This window comes from Sebastes fasciatus, chromosome 5 (assembly GCF_043250625.1).
Source record: "Sebastes fasciatus isolate fSebFas1 chromosome 5, fSebFas1.pri, whole genome shotgun sequence".
In the NCBI taxonomy this organism is placed as follows: Eukaryota; Metazoa; Chordata; class Actinopteri; order Perciformes; family Sebastidae; genus Sebastes; species Sebastes fasciatus.
Window position 1 is genome coordinate 29,498,538 of NC_133799.1, and position 20,546 is coordinate 29,519,083.

The 20,546-nt window shown below is 40.8% G+C and overlaps 1 protein-coding gene across 5 annotated transcripts in view; it reads left to right on the forward strand.

Annotated features, from left to right (window-relative positions):
* Nucleotides 1–20,546, forward strand: part of pik3r3b (phosphoinositide-3-kinase, regulatory subunit 3b (gamma)) — a 252,924-nt gene that overhangs the window by 63,018 nt on the left and 169,360 nt on the right. The window lies entirely within an intron of this gene.

Sequence of the window (20,546 nt, forward strand, 5' to 3'; positions counted from 1 at the left end):
TGTAAGCTGCATCAGTCTCCTGCTTCTCTCGGTTTTAATCTCCGACTGCATGTCATGAGAATGTATCCGAGCTTTTGAAAAGGTGAATAAATTCAGGTGTAGCGGCACCCCTGGGTGACATACTGTGTGCGTTTTCAGCCTTTGCGGCGCGTGTAACACAACGCCAACGTCCCAGAAATGACCGTGTGGTTGGACAGATTCAGGCTTCACTGTTTTATTATCACCGTTTTACAGTATGTTTAGAGAAACGACTGTCTCCGCGACTTCACACTTCTTTGTGCAGTTTTTTCGCCTCACAGCACACTTCATATTAATGCACATTCTGTGTTCATGAATATTCATGTGTGCACTTATCCAAGATGCAGTGACACAAACATCCCATACAGCTCCTTTGTCTGCCGCTGCTTTGTTCTCTCCTGGCTCCTCGCTGTCTCCCATCCAGACCTGTCTGCTGTAAATATTACAGTCTTGGATCTGTTCATCAAAGGTCATAGCTAACGTTGTTAGAATGAATGTATGTATATTGGATGTGTGTATTCATATCACATTCTCCCCTCAAAATGAAGCGAGTGCCCTTTTCCGCTTCTGTTGCTTTCATTTCCTGCTCCTGCTGTTGTCATTTTAGATTAAACCTCTACAAAACAGTTTATTTTTTTAGTTTATTTTCTCAAAGGTGGTATTAGATTAGGGTGCATACAGTATTTATGTTATATTTAGTTGTATTGTGGTTGTCCAGTTATATATTACTTCCAAACAGCAACGATTCCTCATCAATCAATGGCGAAACATACATACATTTGTCAGTGCCTTGCAAAGCAACCTGTGTGGAATTACCAAAACACTCATTCAACTTAAAGAATCAATTAGTTGATCAGCAAAATATTAATCAGCAACCATTTTTATAATTGATTTATTTGTTGGTTCGCTTAATTTTCATTGATGGTAAACAGAATCTCTTTCAGTTTTGCACTATTATGTCGGACAAAGCAAGACATTTGAAGACATTACCTCGAGCCAAACGATTAATCAATCAACGCCGGCCCACACTAAAAGATTTTCCAAATCTGAACAGATTTTGAAAATGTGAGAGACCCCACACATAACGACATGCTATGTTAAATTGAACAATTTTGTTCCTATAGTGTGTGGTGAGCAATGATTTGGCCAAAACTTTTTAACACCTTTTTTAACACAACTACTATTTTCAGTCAACAGTTAATTCCAGTTCCAGTACTTTTTTCGGTCAGTGTTGAGCCACTGTAAATTAAACTCAACAGTTCCTGCAGGAGTTTCAAATTAAAAGGCAATCACAAAAGGGGAGGATTGTGCTTGTTTTGAATACTTGAGAGAATTTAATATTTGCAGCTCTTGTCTGGTGGAAAATTGAGCATTTCAGATGTCAGCAGGTGCAGAAATACAAATAACTTAACAGATTTTGAATATAACTTTGGTACATCATGACTGGCAGCTGCAACATTCAACCTGTCCACAGCTCTGGAGAGAGAGAGAGAGAGAGAGAGAGAGAGAGAGAAATTATGATACAGTATCATCAACAGTGTATTACATATAGCCAGTGTTGGACCTAAACCACCAGCCACAGCTGAAGGCCATGTACATTTCATTCGTGGTCGTGTGTGAGTCTAAACTGTGACATAACATCAGCTGATCACTGCAGTGTGGAGGGTTGTAACCCTGTTTCACTCTGACCGATTCATATAATTACAATTGATCTGCAGTTTTCCTTTCTTTGTGTGTGTGTGTGTGTGTGTGTGTGTGTGTGTGTGTGTGTGTGTGTGTGTGTGTGTGTGTGTGTGTGTGTGTGTGTGTGTGTGTGTGTGTGTGTGTGTGTGTGTGTGTGTGTGTGTGTGTGTGTGTGTGTGTTTGAGTGTGAGTGTATGTGTGTTTGTGTGTGACTGTGAGTGTGCTGCAGATCGCAGGTACTCTGTACTTTACTCGGTAACTCATAGGTTTATGCTGTTTATTGTGACATTGACCTTTTGGACACAAAATAACTGTGTTTATTTCCTGTATATAGTTGGTTCCGTTGTTTTATTCTATTTATCCCTTCAACCGTTTGTATCGCTGCAGCCTTTTCAAACAGCAACAGGCTTGTTGAAATGCAGCTTTAGTGGTTTTTGTCATTTACAGTAACGCCCCGTCACGGACCCACGGTGTCTGCCTCGTAGCTGTTTTAATGATGAATATCCCATCTGGCCAAGGGACGCCAGTTGAAAAACAGTAACTTGGCTTACACTGGCACATTTACCATGACGCTGAATGTCTTGTTAAAAAAATGTCACCTGTTTTTATGAACATTTTCAATTTGCACGTAAAAAAAAAAGAAAAAAGAGTGGAAACACAGTAAACGTTGAAATGTTACAAAACAAGTTGTTATGCTTGGATGAGGTGGAAAAGTTGATGTATCTCAAAAACAGTGCAACAGAAACAGACTCCATATATAAATTATAATGACTTAAACATCACCAGGCTTCCACTGAAGAGACGATAACATGAGATCCGTGTGGAGCGATGAGGAGACTGTAACCTTCCTCACATGAAACAAACAGAAATGTCATAGTAATATTTTTCCCATGGTTTGAGCTTTGACTGGTTGAATGGCACCGACTGGAGAAGTAGCTCCACCAACCGTTTATCTAGATGCATCCAATTCCTTTTATTATAACACCAGTGGATGGAAATGCACATCAATTCTCATTTTATGCTTCATACTACTTATTCCACTAAATCTTTGAGATCAGCTGTCTGCACCTCTGTTTCTCTCTGCGTCTCCTTCTGTCTTCAGAAAAACTGGACGGGGTCAGAGAGCGGGGATGGGGGTCAACAGCAATCTGTCACTGTCCCGTCGCGCTGAGACAGAGAGAACGAGGACTGTGTTAATATGAAGAGAACAGCACAGGAGAAATTAGAGACACTTCCTGAAAAGAAAAAAACATATCGTAGAAAGAATTTGTGTTAACAACCATACTTGCCAACCCTTCTGATTTTCCCGGTTTCCTCCCATTGTTCACACCGTTTTTCCTTGTCCTTATCTCAACCCGTTTCTGGCGCTGTACAGCATGAATAAAAGCCCTACTGTTTTCACCCGGATGACAATACAGCTACACTTGATGTCGTTTCCCGGCGGAAGAGATGCTCGCGACACAACGCGGTTTGAGCTGCGTTTGCTGCACATCACAGCGTGCAGCGCCCAAAGTTGGGATTTGCTCAATGCAGCGAAAAGCCGTCGTGGTGTGGTGCAAGCCATTGGAAATAATGGGTTTCAGCTCGCAGTGGTGCTGTTGTCACGTTGTGTTTGAAAGGACATTCAGTGAGAGACAGAGAGAGAAATGGAGAGTACTATGAGAAAGAAATACTCAAGCAGGGGCAAAAAATTAATGAATGGCAAGTATATTAACAACTGCTTACAGGTTGGTGCTAATATTGACTCATGCATAATTAGAAACAAAGAGCTGGTCAGGAAGTGTTACTGGTATGGGTGTGTAAAACCCACTTTGGAAAATCTGCAGAGAAAAACAGATCCCAGTAAAAACAGTCCTCACTGAGCTGTGTGGATTATCTAGAGACATTCTCTCCATGCATCACAAACCAAATTCCACTGTGCTGAGATGGAGCCTGAATTCTTCAAATCTGGACAAATAAAAACCAAAACTATCCACCTGGCTACCCAGGGTTAAGTGGAACTATGTTTTTTTTTTTTTTTTTTTTTAGTAATTTGAGTGAACTGACCCTTTAAAGAAAAGGCAGCAGTTAGTAGCCATGTTTCCATTCACAAATTTGTATTTGCATTTTTATCGCATTAGAAAAGCTGTGTGGAAACGACGCAATTTGATAAAACTTCCTCAATTGCTAAAACACATTTTTACGCCTGCTTGCGGTGGTTTTGGTCTTTGTTGAAAAGGATTTGATGCACTAAATGTATTATGGAAACGCCATTGCCGAATAAATTCTGACGTAGCGAACATTTAACTCAAATGTCTGATCAGCTGTTTCCGCTGTCGGTGTCTTCTTGAATATTCCCATAACATGTGAATGCTTGTCTTTGTCTCCAAACAACATGAAACATGGCCAATACTAGCTGATATGAAAAGACAATTAAAACTTGCCAAATTGAAACAAATTCCTGAAGACCTCTCTCCGTTTTTCTTTCGTAGATGGGTAGACGGCAAAGCCGACTTGTTTTGTTTCTGGTTCACAACCTCTATGGACTTGCATTTATATCCCAAACTACGCTTTTTTTCATTTCAAAAGTTTTCTTAAAATTAGCTTACTGCTCCTTTAATCTATATCTTATCCACATAGAATGTAGTTGTCTGCTAAATTTCTTTGCATATACTGTAGGCTAGATAGAGTATGTCCATGTCCATACTGTGTGTGTGTGCGTGTGCGTGTGCGTGTGTAACTGTTCATTTATCTGAGACAGAGATTTGTCTTGTTTTTGCCTACATTAATGAGCTTTGTTCCAACATAAAGAACGACAGATCGCCTGGAGTGATGCCGATCTGAGGCTCCCTGTATGCCGTATATGCAGTATGTGTGTGTGTGCGTTAGTGTGTGTGTGAGACCAGTACAGGCTCGTAGCATGTCAACAGTCCTAGTCAAATATTAATGTGAGTCACATACAGTATTATATCAGCCCACAGCGCTGGGCGAGCTGCTGCTGGTTTCCTCTCTGCAATTACTTTTGCAATATTAGTGTATAGGACAGCTCACTATAGGGGATTATACACACTTCAATAGGCAGCTGACACTTAGACTTTAACTGTGTGTTTGTACTGTATGAGGGGGATGGTCCCTGATGTGTGGTCTGAGCTTGTGTGTTCTTTTTGTGAGCACGTTTGCTTGAGTTTATGTGATTTTTATTTCATTTCTAGTTGTTTTGTAGTTGGTGTCCCTCATGTGGGACACAGATCTGGGTATGCACTCACTCCGAGGGACTCGTTTTAAATCTGAGGCCCGGAAATACGGCCCCCATGAGTTTATCTGTTGATCTTTAGAGTTCAAACTTGTATAGCCTCATATGTATCAACTATCAACAATGAATTGAACAGTGAAAGCCTGACATACTAGCTGCAGCTTCTTCCTCTGTGCCATAGAGCTCCATTGTTGTCCAAATACTATTAAAACCACATCAAAGAGCCACACTGTTGAACTAGTCGACATGTTCCTTCATTGCAGTCAGTGTCTTTTATTCTAAGCAGTGTTAACATCAATCTCAGAACCCATCGGCTTCCAGTCTGACGACAGAAAAGCCTCCGGGGGCAAGGGGCTATATTTCTGGGGATTGTATAGAAGTCTATGAGAAAATGAGCCTACTTCTCACTTGATTTATTATCTCAGTAAACATTGTAAACATGAGTTTCTGGTCTCAATCGCTAGTTTCAAGTCTTCTTCAATACAGCATGATGTTCATTTAGTAAATTATGGACCCATTTAGAGTAAATTAGATGATAAAGCAGGGGATGCTTTAGGGCGTGGCTACCTTGTGATTGACAGGTCGCTACCACGGTGTTGTCCGGTCTGGGAGTTGTCCGCGTTTTCGTTTTACACCTTTAACCCTTTCACAGTGTTTTCAGTTCATGAAAGTTAGTTTTGGTCGCCTAAAAATGACTCATTCAGCGTTTGGTTTGTACTTAACTCCACCCTCTCATGTCACTTCTGGTTGAAAATAACTAACTACTAAGTACTCTTGCTAGTTTCTCAACATTACCAACCCTAGCTTTAAAGTACAGTAATACCAACATGTATGTGCCTGTGCGTACATGTGTTTTATGTAATAACAAGCTTTATTTGTTTAGCCTTCTCCGTCGTCCCACCTGTCTCACTTGATTCATCTTTCCCTCTTTTCTTTTCTCCCCTGCATCTCGCCTTTGTTCCCTCTCCTGGCATCTAGCGTACATCATATTATATTCAGAGCACTTGCAGCGAGCGGCTCTGGAGAAATACTCTATAAATCTGCTCGTTTGTCCTTCAAGGCAAGCCTGCACACTCTACATAAAATAAAGTATTTTGCTGTTTTTCGAGGCCTTCTGAGCGCGAACGCGTTGTTGCTTTGTGCGTCTGCAGGAGGTGAGTGAAAGTGGGTAAAGGTTGACGGCCGCCGAGCGCATTTGTATTCATGAAAACAATGGGAATCTGCTGATGGGTATTTTCGAGAGCGGAAAAGTGTTGAGATATCGTTTTACTGTGTTTATGTTTAGTTGTGAACGCACACAAGCTCTTGTGCTCTCATTAAAGTATAATACAGACAAATGGTAGAGAAGCCGTTGCATGATTGTGTATGCACATGCACACACATGCACGGCAGCATACTGTATGCTATGGAGGAATAATTTAATAGGAAGGTTGCGGTCTCTGCACTCTAATCCTGAACTGTGGCAATTACTGGATGTATAGATTCCTCTCTTTGTCCTCGGTGCACTTACTATTAATGCTGGAAGAAGTATTCAGATCCTTTACTTAAAGAATAAAGCTGTTGTTATTCTATCGTTTTCTTATTGTCACCAAATCCCTTGAACAGACCAAAGCCTTCTACTTCTACCTTCTGACTTCCCTTCCCTGTCTGTGGCTCTCTGCTCCAAGCCCACTGGTTCTTATTGAAGACGTACATCTTTACAAACACCTCACAAACATATTTCATTGTTAAAAAGGTACAGTTCAGTACAGTTTACGGAAAACAGTCAGTAAACACTTAAAATTGGTTTCCTCTGTATGTTTAAAATGTTAAGATCATTTTGGGAAAATTGAAAGAATAAAATAATAAGCAATTGGGCACAACCTTATTTTCTATAACAGGTTACCTTAACATAGGGGTCCTCAACCTTTTGGAACTTAAGGCCCACTTTTGATTGTTAACTATTTCCGAGGACCACTTTCCCAAATAAATGAGAAAAAAAACATAACATGACAAAGAAAGGATACAAAAATTGGCTTGTAATTGGCTGTGAATTTATGTGTTTAGCCTCTGTCAGCTGTAATGATAAATATACTGCTTACCTCACCCATCACTGCCTGCCATTATGAATCCAAATTTAATGCATTCAGGGTCATATTTCCTCACCACACACTTTTACAGGCGCAGGGTTGTCTCCCACATCACTTTTAAATTTCATAAAACGATCCATATTGTGTCCGAGGGAACGTAAGCTAACTAACAGCAGCAAAACACGTTTGTCTTTACTTGTCCTGACTATGTGTCGTGATTGGCGTGGTGATATTCAAACGTAACTGGTCATTGAAGTTATGCTTTTTTTTTTTACTTACGGAGTTATTTTAACTCAAACCACGATCTTTTCCTGAACCTATAAGAACTTTTGTTGCCTAAACCTAACCAAGTTGTTTCCTGTGAAGATGGAAGTTTATTCTGAAAAGACCGAATGAATGTAACGAGCAGAAATTGACACGTGTGTCACGTGTTGCTGTTCATTATTAGGAAAATGCACATTAACATTATTCGAACTGTTGTATGACGATACGTTGGATTTTTATACCCGTTCAGGACTTTTGTATTTTTTGTATCCTTCATGGCTGGCTGCGGTGAAAACGAATAATTTCCACAATGACACACACACATAAACACCCTCTGGCCTGTGCTTCACCCTCACTCTGGGCTCTGCCTCTTGGCTCTCTCTCTGGTTGGCTGTGACACTTTGTTCTAGTTTGTTCTCGCAGTTGTCGGCCAATAAAAAGAGGGAGGCATGATGGGAGTTTACCAAACAAGACGAGTTCAGCCAAAGGCAAAAGCTTCAAGCAGAAATAACGTCGAGTCCACGCCAGAGGTTCGAGTCGGGTCGGGTCCTGAAACACAAACACAGAAACACTCTGAAAAATCACATACGCACACAGAGACATTCAGTTGTATGGGCAGCTGCTGCATGCATACATGCATGCAAATTGTCACAAATGAAGTGCGGCACACACATCATGCATGCACAAACACACAGCGAAGGTCAGAGGTCAGTGTGACAGTCGGCTTCATGCTTAATGCAACGAATGCATCAGGATCCAAACACTCACAATGTTGCATCTCTTCTTTGTTCTGTTGTCTTCTTCTCTTTAGTATTTGTGTCTTCTCCTCTGATGTCTTTGTCGGGACCAAGACCTTGAGAGTGAGGACTTTTTTTGTAAAGTGACAACATTTTGTTTGAACATTTTGTTCACATTTTTGAAAGTGAGAATAAGTTGTTAAAAGTGAGGTAATTCCTGAAAAGAGAGAACATTTTAGAAAGGGAGGGTATCTTTGGCAAGTGAGCACATTTTGGAAAGTTAGACAAAGTGTGAACACAATAGAAAAGTGAGGACATTTTTGAAAAGTAAAGACATGTTTGGAAAATTAAAGCAGTGGGGAAATGTTTTTTGGGAAAATTATGACATTTTGGCCACTCCTTACACCTTTAATTGACTGTTTTAGGGGTTGAGACTTGGTTTTAGGATTAATTATAGAATTAGGTTGTGGTCAGTGATGCTAGGAAATGTATTATGTCAATGAGGGTCCTCCCAAATATACGAGAACAAATATAGTACGTGGCTGTGCATGCGATCCATTATGATGGACAATGTTCTCCTGATGTCATCACTTTGGCCTGCACTAATGTGATCAACCCCCCACCGTACACATACACACACGCACGCACACACACACATGCGCGCACACACACATACACATTGTTCATTGATCTGAGTGATGTAGAGTTTATTCTTAAAGGAATGCAAACAGAGTAACGGATCAATAAAGGCCACTCAGACATCTCACAGCAGCGAAGGCAGGTTTGCTGTCAGGGAGACACACACACACACACACACACACACACACACACACACACACACACACACACACACACGCAGTACACACGCACACGCACACGCACACACACACGCAGTACACTCTTGAAATCAGTCATAGACACTTAGGAATGCAATGGCCGTGCGCCTGCATGCAAGCACAATAAAACTCAACATACTCGAAAACCTGAACACACACACTCTTAAATGTACACACACTCCATGCATGATACTAATATTAAATTAAGGCACAAACTCACCATAATCTGGATAAATTATTCACTGCTCATGTTCTCTGTCGAACCTTAGCTCTTGGCTCAGATTTGGGTGTGACCAGCCTTGCTTCTGATACCCAGAATTCATTCGCAATTTTAGTTCATATCTCCAAATTGAGTACATTTCTTGAGTTACTTTGCAACACTTGGATTTATCAGCCATTCAACTGCAACTTCCTGGTGGTAAACCTGCACTTTCTGAGCAATGCTGGTTTTAGTGTCTGTGGGGGTTTGCAGGCAGGATGAGGTGATGATGCTGAGATGAATCATCTGTTGTCTCATTTGGGAAGGAGAGGAAAACACCTGCGTTGGCCGGTGTTTAAAGTGTGAAACAAGTTTAATATTTAATGATGAGAGACGATCTTCTGCAGCAAACCTTTTGGTTTTCATGGGATTGCATCATGTATGGCGAAAGGCTTAAGGATTCTTACTTGTGCAAAGCAAATATAGGCATATATTTTTGGCATTTTTGCCTTTATTTGACCAGAATCAAACTAGGGATATCGTGATTACGTGGTATGCGTCTTACATCACTATGTCACAGGGACACACCTTTTTTTAGCCTCTTTTAGGTCTGTTTTTTTTACACATTTCCTGTCTGGTTCAGTCTCAGTGTTTGCAGCAGGCAGCTGTTTTTCTGATAAACCCACTGCATACTACCCAGCACCAAACAGCAGACAAAGTGAGTTTGCTTTGGGAAAAGTCTTTAAGATGATGAATGTGAACCTGTGGCACATCGTCACAAGTGCCATTAATAATGCATTCGAGACCCTGTTGGGCAGAATGTCAGGTTGTTTGGCAACGTGATGCCAATGTGATGATGAGTAGCAGGAGGTGGGGGATCTATCAGCGGTGATAAATGAGAGGAAGGAGAACGAGAGAAGAGGATGAAGTAGAGGGACTCTGTGTAGGGTCCCTACCTGTTTACAGAGAGTGCCAGACTAGATGTGACATTCAGTCGGCTTTCAACCAAATTAATGAACTTATATTTACTGCTTTATTGTTAGTGTGTAGTGGATGAAATAATGAGAGACCATTTAGATGGTATTTAAGTTTAACTAGTGACTTTATGAGCAATATGCCCATGATAAGATGCAGACGTTAGGCTATTTAAGTCTGAAATACTCTACCTGACAATAGGGATGCTCAGAATTGTTACTTTTAGCGAGGTTAGTTGCTCTAAAAATTTAAATATTAAACAAAAAGCATTAAATCCAAAGGTTGTGACCTTTCAAAGTTTCTCGCATTAATAAGCATTCTTCTCTCAGATGTCCACATGTCCTTGGAGCTCACTGGGAAAGGGCGTTTTCCGAACAGTCTCTGCTTACAACTGCATTTTCACACAGCAAAAAACTTGTAAATGTGACAAGAATGTTTTCTGTGACGGATTGCTTTTCTGTGCACGTTGATTTTCATAGCGTGTACTGTAATGATCTGAGCCCAGTGGCTGCTGGGAAGGAAATCCATCTAAAAAACAGTACAGTTTGATTTGGAAAATGGCCGTCAGTAATTGAAATCCCACCGGGCTGATTCACACAGAATCACTGAGTCACACAGCGTGCATTTTGCTTTTGAAGCTGATTGAAAACACCTGCTATGACATCACGTGACCGGGGTGTGTTCAGAGGTGCAGCTGTTCTTAAAAGGGAGTTGTCGAGATGGAAGTTTCCCCTCCGACATGAACGACAGAATAGGTTGTTGGCCTTCCAATATGATTAATATACCTATGTGGTTAAGGCTTTAAGTTTAGACAACTTGGTTAAGGTTAAGGAATTATTGTAGTCATGGATAAAAGAAACCAACACTGACTGTTGTAGGAGATAGTATGTGAATGTCACAATAATGCACAAGGCAAAAGCATGTAATAAGAATGCCGTTCTTGCTTTAGGCGTGCCATTTTCATGCCATGTAGTCTTGTTCTGACTGCAATGTAATGACGTAAATTAAAAAAGCGAGAAAGACTGCTTATGGCGGGAATAAACGTGTTAACATTTACTGTTTTCAGATTTTATAACTAAACTATACTAACTATAAAGATTTGATTTTATAATTTTCCATTTTTGCATTTTTACTCACTGTTGTATACTGTCCTTAGCTTGTACATTAGTTTCTTTTGATATCATTTGTTGCTTACGAGGTTGTATTCATGCCTTTTTTTGCACGTTCGGATTGCATGACATGAGTAACTGCATCTGTCTGACGTCCTTACTGTTTAATGTGGAATGATGTCCGTTGTTTCTGTTCGCCAGAAGCTGCGAACAAAGACAAACAACAGAACTGATTTGCAAAGCCAAGGCAATGGAAAGTGAAATAAATATCTGCATCAACATATTTTTAGCACAAATGGAACCTCGTGTCAAAGTAGAAATGATGCTTCACAGCCTAGAAGACACACATAATGTGCATTGAGTATGTGTAGGGTAACGCAGCAGTGTATGTGCTCACAAAGCAAGACAAATTACTTGCATTTGTTTGTGTGAGAGACATCATCCATAGCATTTAGCTTGTGTCTGACTGTTGCTGCTTCATGAATAAATAAATCAGTGTTTTTTTTTACCATCAGACATTTAAATAGAAAGTTAAATTTCATGACAAAGGCAGCGTCCTTGTTTCTGTGCCTACATATGAGTGTATGCATGAATGCTAATGTATGCGTATGTGTGTATCCGTGTCGGTGTCAGAGTGTGCACATACAGTAAGCCCGTGTGAGTGTGTGCTGGCCTCGTGGCCCTGGTTGTCTTGTCGGGGTCCCTGGGGAGCAGAGAGGCGGGGTTTCCTCCGAGTGGGAGGTTGTCATGGGAGATTGGTCAGGGGGAGATGGAGGATCAAGGTTTCACTGGGCTTTTTATGGAGGCTTAGCTGCTAATATCACCAGTGCACAGGGTCTTTCCTGCGCACTGTTTAAGATTCAACACACATGGGGAGGAAACATCAGGCTGTTTGCACCAACGGGGGATGAAAAAGGCAGAGCTAGTACTCGTTATAAAGGTGGAAAGTTTTCACGGGAACCGATTTCCACCAATTCCCTACTAACAATCATGAATGCATGAGCTGCTCATGTAAAATTCCATTCACCACATTATATTGGTTGGCAGAAGTTTCAGATGCAGATGAAATCTTTATGGCTTACAACTGAGGTTAAGCAGTAAAATATGTTTCTTTTCTTTTTATTTGTGTAAACTGATCCCACTTATTGATCCTTGACGGCAAATTCTGGACCCGCTGAGGGTCCATGTTGGACTGGGAAACAGACAAATCTGCAAGCTCTCATGTTTTATTCTGCTCTGGCAGATGTGTCTGGTCCCCCTCTCCGCTTTGGACAGATTTCTAGCCAAGTGAGATTTGACGGGCCAATCGCAACCGTTTATCGGTTTATATGAGGCGTTGACCATAAGGAGGAGCGCTGTTGAGGCATTTTCAAAAGCAACCAAGGTTGCTGCAGCTGATGTGGAACTTTCCGTTGTAGCCGCTATAGCGCATAGCCAGCCATGCGCCAGACCATATCGCAAATGCATCTGCCAGAGCAAATAAAACATGAGCTTGCAGATCTTTCTGGTTCCTATAGGCAGTAAAAACACCTTTTCTCTTCGAATTCTAGTGGATCAGATTGCACAAAAAGTAATGCTATGGGGTTTGGATGTTACAGGGACTGTGATAAATTCCAATGCACATCCCACTGTTCTGATTGCATTCAAAAAGTAAACTTTTTTTTTTATTAGATTTTATGCATGTGGCGGTGTGTTCTTAATACTATGACAGTTTTCCTAAAATTAGATTATAAAAATTGCAATATATCACCTTGATAGAGTATTGCAATATATCGCAACATATTGAATTGTAACCCCTGTATCGTGATACGTATCGTGATACGTATCGTGATACGTATCGTATCGCCAGATTTTTGCCAACATACATCCCTATCCAATTGCGTCCAGAGACATTTTGGTCTACGTCCGTTGATAACGGCCCTTGGAAATCAAAAATGAACTGAGAGGTTCTAATTCGCTTTGGCGATATCAGGCTAGGTCCATGTATTTCGCCAGTTGGGTCAACGCACCTATAGTACACTCATATTAACCGTCAATTGTTTGCTAAATTAGAGTGAAAACAGTGAAATGTAATCACTGCACCAAATAAGATCATGGAGCAAGTGTTTCCTGCAGCATACTGTAGTGTTTAATGACTCATGTTGTACGTAGTCATAATGCTGCAGAATTAGCTCTCGTAGGGTGCATGGTAAGATAGATGATATTTGTGGTTATCTTTGTTTTTTCCTGGTGTTTAAGGCCACACAAAATATGTGGACCTTCTCTGGAGAAATAGAGCTGAACAGAAGAAGAGAGGCTGCGGTGGAGCAGAAACAAAGAGCTGTACAGAACAAAGACGCAAAGAGGAAGAAGAGCAGCAGAGTGAGAGAGCGAGCGACTGGCAGGCAGAGGAAGATGAGGAGGTTAGAGGAACAGCAATATATGAGCAGCGGTAGAGAGGAGATTGTCATTTCAAGTCTTCACATTGGTAACAGGATACGGTCGTCACGCTCCAGCAGCCTGCAGGTCACCTCAGCTCTCCACCTCATCTTGCTCTATCTTTTTTTTACTACCTACCTGTCTAACTGTCTCATATTCAGACCTACAGTCACTTTTAACGCTGTGGCAGAACATAAGAAAGGTCGGCCAGCAGCAGAAGAAAAAAGAATCCAGAGAGAGTTGGCATTCCTTCAGCAAATCACAGAACACGCTGAGTGCAGAAGCAGAGGGGAGATGGACATCTCACTGGGATTCTGTGTTTGGTAGTGACTTTGCAGCCACGCGGGACACACAGAGGGTATTTGGTCAGGATGTCAGGGACAAGCTGAAGAAATAAGGGGGGAGGGTGGTGTACAAACAAAACCTTGCAACTCCTATCCGTACTGTCCATCAACACTACCTGTAAAGCTCCTAATGTCCATTTATTCACACCTTACCTCATAGGTAATATGGATTAAAAATCAAGTCAGAGACAAAATTCTCACCCAGTGGTAAAACAACGTTGGTACAGTAAGTTAAAAAAAATAAAAAATAAAGCTACAGTGAAGATGCTGGTATCATATGAAACTAGAAACCAACCATGTCATACTAGCTTGTCATGGAGGCTAAATGACGCTCCAAACTTATGCAAAATTTTGGCAAGGAAAAACTGTCATGGTCATTTTCAAGGGGTCCCTTGACCTCTGACCTCAAGATATGTGAATGTAAATGGGTTCTATGGGTACCCACGAGTCTCCCCTTTACAGACATGCCCACTTTATGATAATCACATGCAGTTTGGGGCAAGTCATAGTCAAGTCAGCACACTGACACACTGACAGCTGTTGTTGCCTGTTGGGCTGCAGTTTAACTTGTTATGATTAGAGCATATTTTTTATGCTAAATGCAGTACCTGTGAGGGTTTCTGGACAATATCTGTCATTGTTTTGTGTTGTTAATTGATTTCCAATAATAAATATATACTGTACATACATTTGCATAAATCAAATAATATTTTCCCACTCCCATGTTGATAAGAGTATTAAATACTTGAAAAATTCCCCTTTAAGGTACATTTTGAACGAATAAAACGTGATTAATTTGCAATTAATCGGGATTAACTATGGACAATCATGCGATTAATCGCCATTTATGATTTGAATTGACATTTTTAGTACCTGTCGAACCAATTAGCTAGATATTCGATTAGTTGATCAACATAAACAAATTACAATGTTCATCATAATAATATTAAATATTTATTTAAAAACTAAAGGATTCATAAAACATAAACAACGGCTTTATATATGGTACCGCCTGTGACGATCCTGACCGACTGTACTATCTTTCAGAGACTCTAGAGGTAGAGTGAAGTGGTATCATATGAAACTAGAAAAAACCTAAGGAATCCATTGGTACCAACCATGCCATGCTAGCTTGAGGGGAAGAAGGCTGAATAACGCTCCAAAGTTATGCTAAATCTTTGCGTGGAAAAACTCATTGCCATTTTCATAAATATAGATATATCTATCTAAATAAATACATACATATTATTTTTTCATGTTTTATTAATCATTTAGGTTTTAAATCATTATTTAATATTATTATTATGAATATTGTCATTTTTTTCTGTTGATCAACTAATCGGATTAAAGTCAACATTTATTTGAGTTCATATACTTGAAGTTACTGTTGACCAAATTTTTAATCCAATGAACAGAAAAAATGGGGAGCCACTTGTAGAAAAACAGCTCCGGACCATTACTAGAGGTAATTATATATATATATATATACAGTATATATACTGTATAAAAGTACTTATTATTAATCCTCCTGTACTTCAAAACAGCAACAGTTTTCATAAACAGTACTGTATATGCATACATCCTTTCTGTGCAGTGCAAAGGCAGTTAACCTTTAGGTCAAATGTTGGCATCATAGCTGGTCACAGTTTCATTCATTCATTTCTAATGTAGGAAAAAAAGTTATGGGAAAATAGTTTTTGTGTCTTCCTGAAATGACCGAGGTGACCCTCTCACTGCTATATGAAGCAGCTCTCAGATTAAAGGCCACAGTGCTGTCCAGTCAGGGCTGGAGTCAGCTGCCCCCTGCTGTCACTGTCTGTTACTGCAGGACTGAAGCCTGCAGCCTGCTGCTGCTCTCCTGTCAGACGGAGGGAAAAGGAAAAAGCTCAGATCAGAGACTCTGAACCTCAGCGGAGGGACTCCGGATGAAGATCAAACTTACTCGTAATCTCCCGTGAACATAAAAAATAAATGAATTTCCCCTTTCATACTCTGTGTTTAAGTATTTGACCTAAATGTGATGTATTATTCATCAAGAGAATATCCTAATATATGATCTGCAGAACCCCATAGGCACCATATGTTACATCTATGTAATGCAGACATCTCAGTCTATAACTCCGCTCTCTTATCTCGGTGTTCAAGTGTGTGTGTGTGTACAGTTTGTGTGTGTGTTATCAGTTTATATTGAAAAGAGCAGCGGTTCAGGGTTTACTTCATAATGCCAGCTCCTCTGATCAATAAATCATTTTCAAACACTGCTGATCGGAGACCACAGCTGTCTGTAGGGGGTACACAGATGTGAGTGTGTACAGTATGTGTGTGTGTGTGTGTGTGTGTGTGTGTGTGTGTGTGTGTGTGTGTGTGTGTGTGTGTGTGTGTGTGTGTGTGTGTGTGTGTGTGTGTGTGTCTTCATGGGAGTCTCTTTGTGTCCATGCAACAGTAAGGGGATGACGGAGTGTAGGGGAATGTGTTTATACCATTGCAGTATATGGTCTATGCGTATAATGCAACGGAGCATGTTTTAATGACCGAACACCTCTGTGACGGAGGACACACACTCTGTCTTTGTGCATTTCCTTCTCTTTGTCTTTGTATTTACTGTGTGTGTGTGTGTGTGTTTCTGCCTGTTTATGTGAGTGTGTTACCTACTGCGTGTTAGTGTGTGTTAATGTGTTGGTGCCTTTGTGTGCAGCTCCATACGTCCTCTATAGGAGCTGGTGGGAGGCTGATCTGCTGCAGAGCTCAACGACGGCTCAGCTTCATTGTTCCTCTCCTCTCCTCTCCTCTCCTCTCCTCTCCTCTCCTCTCCTCTCTTGTCTTCCTCTCTTCTATCTTTGTTCTTGTCTTCTTTTGCCCTCTTTGCTTTTGCACTCCCATCTCATTTCTCTATGTCCTGCTCTTTCCATTCTTCCTTTGTCTTCTTCTCCTCTTCTCTTTTGTCTCTCGTCTCTTCTGTTTTGTCCTCTTTCCTTCCTTACTTTTCCATTGTTCTGTTCTTTTCTGTTGTCTTCTTCTCTTATCTTGTTCTATTCTTTGCGTCCTCTTTGCCTTTGTCCTTCTTTTCTTCTCTGTTGTCCTCTTCTCCTCATCTCCTTTGTCCTCTTTTTCTCTTCTGTTCTCTTCTCCACTTTTTTGACATTTTCTCCATTGTCCCTCCTTTTCTCTTCTTTTTTTCCTCTCTTTGTTCCCCTCTTCATTTTTGTCCTCTCCAATTTTGTCCTCCTTTTTTCCTCCGTTATCTTCATCTCTTCTCATCTTTGTTCTTGTCTTCATTTGTCCTCTTTGCTCTTGCCAACTCTTCTTCATGATCTGGTCTTTGGATTCCTTTCCTTTGTCCTCTGCTTCACTGTTTTTGTCCTTGTCTCTGTTGTCTTCTTCTCTATTGTCTCTCCTCTTCTCTTATGTTTTCTCATCTTGTCTTGTACTCTTCACTCTTTGTTCTCCTCTTCTCCTATGTCCTCTTCGCTTTTGCCCTCTTCTTCACTTCTTCTTCTTTGTCCTCTTGTCTTCTGCTTTGTCCTCTTCCTTTCTCTTCTCCTCTCTTCTTTTTTCCTCTCCTCTTTGTATTATTCCTCTCTTCTCTCTATGTTCTTGTCTTTTTTTGTCGTCTTCATCTTTTCTTTCTTTTGTCCTCTTCTCTGGTTGTTCTATTCCTTTGTCCTCTTGGCTTTTGCCCTCCCATCTCTTCTTGTTCCATGTCCCGCTACTCCCATTTTTCACCTATGTCCTCTTCTGTTTGTCGTCTTTTTTTCCTCTATAATTGTCCTCTCCTTTTGTCTTTTTTGCTTCTCCACATATACTTGTCCTCTTCTATTCATCCTACATTGTCCTCTTTCTTTTCTTTTTGTCTTCTCAATTGTCCTTACTCCTCTCCTCTCCTCTCCTCTCCTCTCCTCTCCTCTCCTCTCCTCTCCTCTCCTCTCCTCTCCTCTCCTCTCCTCTCCTCTCCTCTCCTCTCCTCTCCCTCTCCTGTCCTCTCTTCTCCTCTCCTCTGGGTGAGATATTGCCTCTGTGATGTGTTGTGACAGTGACGTTAATGGAAGCACTGTACATTTAACGACCTATATCTCCGGAAATTCCTCTGCCGCTTCTCGTTGTACACACACACACACACACACACACACACACACACACACACACACACACACACACCTGAAACAATACAAAACACAATCAGTGCAGCACATACAGGTCTGTACACCTGTAAACACAGCAGATATGTGTTTGTTGTTGTTTCCTCGACAAAAGAATAATACGATTTTTGGCTCATGTGTTTATGCGACTGTGTGTGTGTGTGTGTGTGTGTGTGTGTGTGTGTGTGTGTGTGTGAGAGCATCAAAGGACAAGTGTCATTTAACTCGGTATGACTGTCACTCAGCAGTAGGCAGTTTGTGTGTGTTGTGATACGACACGACTGTCAACTGCACAACAAAAGACCGAGGGAATAGCCGAGCCGGAAAGTGAGGCTGAGAAAGAGTAAGTGAGCAGGGGAGAGGAAGCAGGGATGAAAATGAAGATTAAGAGGATGAAAGAAAGAAAGTTGTTGGGGAAATGAGGGAGGAAAAGAGAAAACGTGAGCGAGGCAAAACTGATGGAAGGAGAAAGAAGTAGAGATAGAACAAAGGGAACAAACATGAACAGATTATTAATGGTACACTTGTAGAGATGCTGCATGAGGCATGATATGGATTTGACTAACTGGAAGGCTATACATTACAGTGTGCTATAACAACTGATCAAACACGAAGGAACAAGCTTAGGGATCAAAATATGACAGAATTCCAAATTATTTTTTGTAGACATATATATATAAAACATAGTATTTAAAGTAGGAGTGAAGCATTTAATTCCATTCTCTACTGAGTTTTTCTTTCTTTAGTAATACAGTTCCCACTCATTAATAAATTCACCAACTTTTATTTAATGATTTATAACATTGTAATTGTGTAGAATGTGCAGGACCAAACCAGATGTCTGAAGCACCCCCTCTACGCAGACAATCTCTCGTTCTCTCTTTGCTTCTGTTCCACCCCTTTTAAATGTCATCAGCCGATTGAATGCCTAGGAATGGCCAAACTGTGCCTACCATGTTGTGAAAGTGACAACTTTAGGTTTAGGCAACAAAACTACTTGGTTAGGATTAGGAAAAGATCATGGTTTGGGTTAAAATAAGTACTACGTAAGTTACGTAACAACAATATGGTAAAATAAGGTGACAGTGACTTTGGTTTCACACGGGACACAAACAGCGGTCTCCTGGGTGAAAGTCCTGTGTTTGTTTGACCCATCCGTCCCCCTCGGGCGCCACCCCAGGTGGACTTTTTCACTCTTTATAGTACACCACCTGACCTCCACCATTGTTCCTGTCATAATTACTATGGCCACAAAAGGTCGGCATCGTCTTCTTGTATTCGTATTGGTGATTAACCATGTGAATATATGATAATGACCTTCTGAACCTACTTGTAGTTGTAGCAGGCCCCTTCTGACCCATATCTATGGCGTTCATAACCGCTGATAACGCCCATTCAATCGGCTGATAACATCCGAAGTGGGCCTTTGTTCTGTTCTTTATCCCACTTGTGTGAGGTTTCGTTGACTTCATAAGAAGTTAAATGGCCCACTGATGTTGTATCCTCATATTTGTAGGTGAAAAGTCTGATGAAGGGGAAGTTCTGATTGCTCTAAGTTCACAATGTGTGAGTTATGATGGCATTTTTTTCAAATGTTGGTGCCCAAGAGTTACTTTTTCTGTCAATTTTTGGTTCTCATTGCCAATGCCAGTCACATTGTGTACTTGACTTCCCATGATGAGAATACAACCTCATGAGTTCCATGTGAAAGTGTGATTATGAAACTAGACCTGGTTTTATTCATACCTCCATCACCTCAACTCCACCTTCCCCGTTCTCCACCTTCACAATGCAATCTGCGTTAGCTGAGCACTTTGTATGGGGATCTTTAATTGGGAGATTCTCTCTTCCTGCTGTCTAATTGATTCCCAATAGTGGATGTTATGACAGCTGCTGCTGCAGCCTGTGGGCTGTAATCAAGTCCCACATGTTGCTTAACCTTTTCAAATCCACTCCAGCGGATTAGCTGCTGGCAGGCAGCACATGCACGATATTGAAATTTATGCGGATATCTGATAATTTTCACGGCCAGCTTGGCCACTTACTTTTCATTGCAGTGGCGCCACATGTCTAGTTTCCAGCAGTGGAGTTTACCGGCAGCTCTGATGCTTGATGTGCTATTAGTAACTTTTAACTTGTTGAAACTGTGTTCCAAATGAACAAACTTCATGTGTGTGTTACATACACACTCTGGTTCATCCATCTATGTGGATGTGTGTAGTGTAGAAATTGCTCATGGTCTTGCTGGTGTAATAACTAACTGAAGACAATATTTGAACTGTTCTTCCTTTAATGTTAATGCTGTCTGATGATTTCTGGATACAGCACTAATTAAATATAAAGAAAATCAAAGTTCATATTTCACATAATGATCTCTCAGCCTGACTTACAAGCCTTTCTAAATGTATAGAGTCCTTTAGTTTTGTGCAGAAACCGGTTTGATGGAGTAAAACAGCACATAAAGGACTGATTTTCATTCCTAAACATTTTGTTTGAAAATTAAATTGTTTATGCAAAGGCACATTA